The sequence below is a fragment of the Bos mutus genome, chromosome 25 (genome assembly GCF_027580195.1).
Source record: "Bos mutus isolate GX-2022 chromosome 25, NWIPB_WYAK_1.1, whole genome shotgun sequence".
Lineage (NCBI taxonomy): Eukaryota > Metazoa > Chordata > Mammalia > Artiodactyla > Bovidae > Bos > Bos mutus.
In genome coordinates, this window is record NC_091641.1 from 8,712,516 (window position 1) to 8,721,072 (window position 8,557).

An 8,557-nucleotide genomic window follows, 5' to 3' on the forward strand; every position below is an offset into this window, starting at 1 on the left:
GGGGGTGTAGGGGAGCAGTCCATAGTCCTAGGATTAGATCTTAGTCTTCGTGAACAGATGCTCCTGGACTGTGAGCTTCACAAGTGCTTATTGTTTGTTTTTCTGGCCTTAGGTGGAACAGGATGGCTAGAATGGGATGGAGCTAGGTATTTCCCTTCCCCCAAGACAGTTAGGCTCCGTTAAACCCCTCTGCAAGTAAGTCTCTGGTTAGGTCATTTCTCCTGAATGCAGGCTTTGTTAAGAACAGAATACTCTGGCATGTTTCATAATGGTTTGTTTTCTTCTGCACCTGCCAGAAGCACTGGGGGTTTTTCTCTGATATTCATTATGAGAACCTGATAAGTCTTCAGGAGGTAAAACTCACACAAGTGTGTCTGTGTGTGTGTGGGGGGGGGGGCGGGCAGGCCACCCTCTGACTGCATCCCCTTGGAGTTTTTGTCAATGAGACTTGTCCACACTCAGCCTCCAGCAGTTTGTTGATTGTAATTGAGGTTTCCCCACCCCAGTACTGCTTTCTGCACGGATAAGCTGTAGTTCTCTGCGTCCACCTGCCTGTCTCTACAGTTTGGGTGGGGAGGGGGCAGTGATTTTCCCCATGACTGTGCTTCTCTGATGGATCTGAAGTTATTCATACTTCAGTTCATTCAGCCTTTTACTTATTGTTAGGACAGAGTGATGACTTCCAAACTTCTTCCATGTTGGATGGGAAATGTTTCCATTTTTAGCTTGCTGAAAAGTGTTTTTATCATGACTGTATGTTGAATTTTGTCAAATGCTTTCTTTCTGCCATTATTAAGAAGACTATGTTATTTTTAACCTTTATTCATTGATATATTTTATTACATTGACTGATTTTTTTTTTTTTGTAAACTAACATTGCATTTCTGGGATAAATTTCCAGTTGACTTGACTTTTACCTTTTTTATGTGTTTCTTGGTTGATTTGCTGATCCTCCTAATGGATTTTTGCATCTTTGTTCAGGACAGCTCTTTGTCCATAGCAAGGAATCAGCAAATTTTTTCTGTGAAGAGTCAGGTAGTAAATATCTGAGGCTCTGGAGACCGTGTAATCTGTGTCACAACTACTCAACTCTGCCACTGTAACATGAAGGCAGCAATGGAGAATACACACATGAATGGGTGTGGCTGTGTTTTCTTAAGACTTCCCTGGTGGCTCAGACGGTAAAGTGTCTGTCTACAATGTGGGAGACCCGGGTTCGATCCCTGGGTTGGGAAGATCCCCTGGAGAAGGAAATGGCAATCCACTCCAGGACTATTGTTAGGAAATAATGTATGTAAATAATGTGTGTTTTCTTAAAACATTATTTACATAAACAGACTGCAGGCTGATTTGGGCCCGTAGGCCATGGTTTGACAATCCCTTGTCTAGGTTTGTTAGGTTTTTTCCCCCCTTGTAATGTTTTCGTCTGGTTTTGGTATCAGAGTAACACTGGCCTCATAAAATTAGTTGGGAAATATTCTGTCTATGTTCTCTAGAAGTTTTTGTGAGATTGGAATTACCTCATTCTTAATTGCTTGCTAGAATTTACCCGTGAAGCCATCTGGGCCTGGAATTTTTTTCCTTGTTGGAAAGTTTTGAACCATAAAACATAAATTTTAGTAGATATAGACTCATTCAGATTTTTCTATTTTTTCTTTTTTACAGAGGTATAAATCACATACCATAAAATTCACTTTTTTAAAAAAGGGAACAATTCACTTGTTTTAAGTATATTCACAAAGTTGTGCAACCATCTTCTCATTTCATAAACATTTTCATCTCCCCCTGAAAAACTCCATTCCCATTAGTTTACACTCATTCTCGCTTCCTCCCAGCCCCTGGCAAACACTTTCTGTCTCTATGGATTTGCTTATTCTGGACATTTCATATAAATGAAATCATATGACACATGACCTTTTGTGGCTGACTTCTTTCACTTAGCACAATGTTTTCAAAATTCATCCATGTTGTAGTATTTGTAAGGACTTCATTCATCTTTTTGTGGTCGAAGATTATTCCATCGTATGGGTATACCACATTATGCTTATCCATTCATCAGTGATGGATATGGGAACTGATTCCACTTTGGGCCACTATGGATAACGTTGCAGTGAGCATTTACATACATGTTTTCACGTGGACATACATTTTCAGTTCTCGCATGTGTGCATGCTCAAGCGCCTCAGGTATGTCCGATTCTTTCTGACGGTATGGACTGTAGCCCACCAGGCTCCCCTGTCCTGGCAGTTCTCCTGTGGTATATACATGAGAGTAGAATGCCTCCTTTGGCAACTCTATTTTAACTTTTTGAGATACTGCCAAACGCTTTTCCAAAGTGACTGCACCGTTTTATATTTCTGCCAGCAACGTACGAAGGTTCCAATTTCTCCACATTCTTGTCAACACTTTTTATTGTCTTTCTTTTTATTACATCCATTATAGTGGTTTTGATACATCATGGTGTGGTTTTGATTTTCATTTTCTTAGTGACTAATGATGTTGAACTTTTTTTCATGTGCTTATTGGCCATTTGCATGTATATCTTCTCGTGGGAAATGTCTATTAAAATCCTTTTCACATTTAAAGGATGACTTATGTACCTTTTTATTGCTGTTGTAAGAGTTCTTTATATATTCTGGAAACTAGTCCCTTATCAGAAAAACGATTTGCAAATATTTTCCTCCATTCAGTGGGTTGTTTTTTCACTTTCTGGACGGTGCTTTGAAGCGTGAATGCTTAAAATTTTGATCAAATCCAATTTACTTAATTTTTTCTCTTCTTGCTTGTGCTTTTCATGTCTTATCTGAGAAACCACTGCTTAGTCCAAGATCACAAAAATTTACTATATCTTCTTCTAAGAGTTTTAGAGCTTTAGTTCTTTGATTTAGGTCTTTGATCTTCTGAGTTAATTTTTGTATATGGTGAGAGGAATAGTTTTATTACTTTTCCTTTAGAATGATTCATTTCTAGTTTATGTAATAAACTCAATTGATTTTTGAATATTTCTCTTATATTCTAAAAGCTTGCTGAGTTTGTTTATTAGTTCTAACAGGTGTGTGTGTGTGTGTGTGCATGCACATGTGTTTGTATTTCTTATGGTTTTCTGTGAATAACACCCTGTCATCTACACATCTACACATAGTTAATAGTTCATCTTTTTCAACCTGAGTGGTTTTGCTTCTCTTTCTTGCCTAAATACCCTGATATCTTTGTCTTATTCTTGGTCTTAGCAGGAAAGCTTTCAGTTCTCACCATTATGTATGACGTTAGCAGTGGATTTTTCATAAATGCCTTTTATCGTGTTAAGAAAGCTGTGGTTCTCTTGTAGATCCCTGAGCTTCCTTAAAATGATGATTTTGAATTATTTGTCAGGCAATTCATAAACCTTCATATGTGAGGGGTTCAGCTGCTGAAAAATTACTGTGTTCTTGTGGTGGTATCATGTTTCCTTAATTTTTTTGTGTTCCTCAAAGTCTTGCATTATTGTCTTCACATTTGAAAAAGTAGTCACCTTCTCCAGTCTTTACTGACTAACTTTGGGAGAGAAATACTGTCACCAGTCAGCCCAGCTAGGAATTCTGAGGTTAAGACCTTTCCTATGGTTGTGGCCACTCCACACCTCATGTGCCCTCTTGGAGGGAAATTTTAAAAATATATATTTATTTATATATTTATTTATTTGGCTGCACCTGGTCTTAGTTATGGCACATGGGACCTTCAGTTTTCATTCTGGCATGCGGGACCTTTGTTATAGCGCGTGGAATCTTTAGTTGTAGCCTGCGAACTCTCAGTTGCGGCATATGATCGAACCTGGGCACCGTGCCTTGGGAGCTCAGAGTCTTAGCCACTGGACCACGAGGGACGTTCCTTGGAGGGAAATTCTTAAGATTGTATGCCTTCTATTGATTCTATGAAGCCAGGCTAGAAGCTGAGAGGCTACTGTTTTATTTCCCTAGGCTTGTGCCCTGAGAATGCTCAAGCTTGGTGCCTTCTGTCAGTCCCAGAATCACGGCAGCTTTCTGCTTGTGCTTGTAAGTTGTCTGCCAAGATTCATACTCCCTGTCCATGACGGTGTGTGCAGGGAGCTGACCAGAGGAGGTCAGTGACGTGTGCAGAGCATTGGAGATACACTTGGGCCAGTTGAGGGATCTGCAGGTGAGGCTTGCTAAGGGATTCCCGGGTGGACTTCCTGGTGGAGTCTACAAAGTGGTTTGTAGGATCTGCAGCCTCTTGATGAGCTTTTGTTTTGTCTTTTAAATTGGCATGTGGGATCTTAGTTCCTGGACCAGGGATTGAACCCATGCCCCCTGCAGTCGGAGCACAGTCTTAACTACTGGACCACCAGGGAATTCCCTCGGATAAGTTCTGAGCCCTAGTTCTTGTGCTCCCAGCCTCTCTCAACCCCTCAGCTGTGCTGACCGTGTTCTGGGTTCTGGGTGGGTTAGAATAAGCGGGCCTCTTGGGTGCCATCCACCTTGACTGGGAAGCCCAGTGTTGACTTACTGCTCTCTCATTTTTCCCTGGGAGAAAGGACAGGCCCAGAGGGTCTCTCTTGGCATTGAACTATGCCACCTTGAGAGGGGGTGACATAGGCATAGGGCAAGTATTCATCGACTGTCTCCAATGTGTGTGTTCTCAGATTTTCTTTTCTCCGACAGTGAAGGAACCTCTCTGCTGGATTCCTGGACTCCCACAAAGGTACTGTCGTCACCAGTGGTAGCCAGAACTGACGTCCTGCGGGCGGGGATGACGACAGGAAACTCTTATTCTGCCATCTTGCTGGTGTCCTCTAGCATCAGTTCTTCTTTAAACATTTGGCAAAATTCACCCGTAAAGCCATCGCGTCTTGGGCTTTTCTTTGTGAGAAGTTAGAACCCACCTGCCAATGCAGGAGACATGAGACGTGGGTTCAATCCCTGGGTTGGGAAGATCCCCTGGAGGAGGGCATGGCAACCCACTCCAGTATTCTTGCCTGGAGAATCCCGTGGACAGAGGAGCCTGGAGGGCTACAGCCAGTGGGATCACAAGAGTTGGACATGACTGAAAACTTAGGACAGAGGACAGTTATTATTATTAATTCAATCTCTTTACATGTTAGAGAGCTTTTTGGTCTCTTTTGAGTCCATTTTAGTAGTTTGAATATTTCTAACTATGTCCATTTAATCTAGGTTATCTACTTTGTTGGTATACAGCTGTTCATGGTATTGCCCTATAGCTCTTCTTACTTCTGTATAGTTAGTAGTAATGTCTATTCTTTCATTCTCAATTTTAATAATTTGAGACAGCTCTTTTTCTCATTCAGGCTTGCTAAAGATTTGCGAATTTTGTTACCATTTCGAAGAACCAGATTTTGGTTTCTTCCATTTTCTCTATCATTTTTCTATTTCATTTACTTCCCTTTTATCTTTTCTTTTTCACTCAGCTATAATTTGCCCTTTTACCTTCTGTGTCTTCGTATGCTGGTTTTGATAGTTTGTGTAAGGAATATGTCCATTTCCATTTGTTATTGAATATATTGACTTGATATTGTTCATAATCATCCCATGTTATCTAGTTAGTGTGTGTATAGTCTCTAGCGATCCTCCTTCTCTCTCTAATAATATTGGTCACGTAATGGTCTCTATTTTTTGGTTGAAGAATCCAGTCTGGGTTTTACCAATTGTGACAAAAGCTGTACAGCAGCCCTACGGTCCCCACCTTCTGGTGTTCACTTACTTGGGTGAGCTGCTCCCCTCAAGTGCACATGTGACCTGCGACTTGCTTCTAATCAGTTGTCATTGTTCAGTCGCTCAGTCATGTCCGACTCTCTGTGACCGCATGGACTGAAGCACGCCAGGCTTCCCTGTCCTTCCCTGTCTCCTGGAGTTTGTTCAAACTCATGTCCATTGAATAGGGGATGCCATCTAGTCATCTCATCCTCTGTCACCCCCTTCTCCTCCTGCCTTAAATCTTTCCCAGCATCAGGGTCTTTTCCAATGAGTTGGCTCTTCGAATCAGGTAGCCAAAGTATTCTAATCAGTAGAATATAGCAACGGTAAAGGAGTGTACATGATTATGTATATGTGATTATTTTGTATGAGTTAATAATTCACATTACTAGGAGATGGCCCCCCTCCACCATGGCTTTGAGGAATTAAACTGCTATGTTGCAAGCTGCCATTTGGAAAGGGCCACGTTGCCAGGAGCTGCAGGTGGCCTCCAGCTGACGACAAACTAGAAAGTGAGGCTCCAAGCCCAGCATCCCATAAGGAACTGGATTCTGTCGATAACTATGTAAGTTGGAAGTGGTCTCCTCCCGAGCTGAGCCATAGACAAGACACCTTAAGTGTAGTTTCGTCACGTCCTAAAGCAGAGGACCCAGTTGATCTGTGCCTCTGACCCACAAAACTAGGAGAAAATTAACGTATGCTGTTTAAAGCTACTATGTTTCTGGCACTACTGTTATATAACAATAGATAAATATGTTAGTGATTTGGACCTTTCAAATCAACTGCTTTTGGTATCAGCATTTTCTGTATTGTTTGTCCACTTCCTATTTCATTGACTTATGTTCTTATCTTTATTATTCACATTTTTCTATCTCAGGTTGAATTTGCTCTTTCATTTCTTAGGTTTTTAAGACAGACCCTTTACTCATCGATTATCAACTTTTTATCTTTTGTACAGCAGTTAAAGCTATAATTTCCCTCTAAGTCATTGCTTTTAGAGCTGCACTCCACAAACGTTGGTGTATTGTGTTTTCATTTCCATTTGGTACAAAATACTTTCTAATCTCTCATGTGAAAAGACTCTGATGCTGGGAGGGATTGGGGCCAGGAGGAGAAGGGGACGACAGAGGATGAGATGGCTGGATGGCATCACGGACTCGATGGACGTGAGTCTGAGTGAACTCCGGGAGTTGGTGATGGACAGGGAGGCCTGGCGTGCTGCGATTCATGGGGTTGCAAAGAGTCGGACACGACTGAGCGACTGATCTGATCTGATCTGATCTGATGGGTTATTTAGAAGTACCTTAATTTCCTAAGATCTAAGAAAATTTCCAGGTTTTAGAATTCGCCTTATTTCCTCTTCTCTTAGGGATCACATTTCTGTACTGCTTCTCGTCCGTGTTGAAGAACCGCTGTGTCGTATGTTTTATTTGGTTTTCTCCTTGTTAAGGCGGGAGGGCAGATGCAGTCCGTTACTCCAAGTGACTAGGCTCCGAGCGATACGTTTGGGTTTAACGCTCCTGCCTTGCTGTTTGTTTTCTGTTTGCTCCTTCAGCTCTGTTCACCTTTGCCTCTTTCCCTTCCTTTGTTGGTTGTTGGTTTACATTTATTTGGCCGTGCCAGGTCTTAGCTGCGGCACGTGGGATCTTTAGCTGTGGCCTGTGAACTCAGTTGCAGCGTGCTGCATCCAGTCCCCTGACCAGGGATCAAGCCTGGGCCCCCACACTGGGAGCGTGGCAACTAGCCGCTGGACCACCAGGGAAGTCCCCCTCCCTTCCTGTGGACTGAGGATTTGTCTTTTGGTTTTAGCCTTCCATTTTGATCACTTTTGGCCCATTAGCTACTTCTCTCTCTATGTGTATGATGTGTGTGTGTGTGTGTAATTGCTCTCGAGTTTGTACTTTGGATTTGTAACTTATCCAAGTTAAAGATCCAGTCTATCTTTAAACTATTAACTAATACTTTGTGAATAATATAAGACCCTTACAACAGTATACTTCCACTTCCATCCTTCGTGCTGTGGCAGTCCTTCATTTCACTTCTGTGAAGGTTCTAGACTCCACAATACAGTGTTATTTTTTTTTTTCTTTAAAAGTCAGTTACCCTTAAAAAATGTTTTAAATTTCTTTTCAAAACAAACAACTTTTCACTGAAACCGAGTTGATTTACAATGTTCTGTTAGTTTCAGGTATGCTGCTGCTGCTGCTGCTGCTGTCGCTTCAGTCGTGTCCGACTCTGTGCGACCCCATAGATGGCAGCCCACCAGGCTCCCCGATCCCTGGGATTCTCCAGGCAAGAACACTGGAGTGGGTTGCCATTTCCTTCTCCAATGCATGAAAGTGGAAAGTGAAAGTGAAGTCGCTCAGTCGTCCGACTCCTAGCGACCCCATGGACTGCAGCCCACCAGGCTCCTCCATCCATGGGATTTTCCAGGCAAGAGTACTGGAGTAGGATGCCATTGCCTTCTCCTTCAGGTATACAGAAAAGTCAATTATCTTTCAAGGAAATAAAAATGAGAGAAAATCTGTTTTATTTTAGTCCACATATTTGCCTATTTGTCATTTCTGGTATTCTTCATTGTCAGGTAAATCATATTTACACATCTTTTTCCTTCAGCCTGAAAAACTTCCTTTAAATTTTTTTTGTAGGGCAGGGTGCGCTGGCAATGAATTTTCTCACCTTTTGTTTGTCAGAAAATACCTTTATTTTTCTTTATTTTTTAAAGAAAGAAATTTGTTGCAAAAAATGCTAACCAATTATACATGTAATAGATGAATCAGTGTTGTTCTGTAGTTCTCCAAGTCTATATTAATATTCTTTTTAATTTTTTTTCCCCTCCAAGCTGCAGC

General features: G+C 41.6%; 1 long non-coding RNA gene across 1 annotated transcript in view; it reads left to right on the forward strand.

The window, feature by feature from the left end:
- The window catches only part of LOC138985606 (uncharacterized), a 50,064-nt gene extending 41,828 nt beyond the window's left edge, over positions 1-8,236 (forward strand). Inside the window, exon 3 of the long non-coding RNA XR_011462637.1 lies at positions 7,891-8,236. This is a non-coding gene — a long non-coding RNA (uncharacterized lncRNA). The remainder of the gene's footprint in view (positions 1-7,890) is intronic.
- Positions 8,237-8,557: the final 321 nt, after the last annotated feature.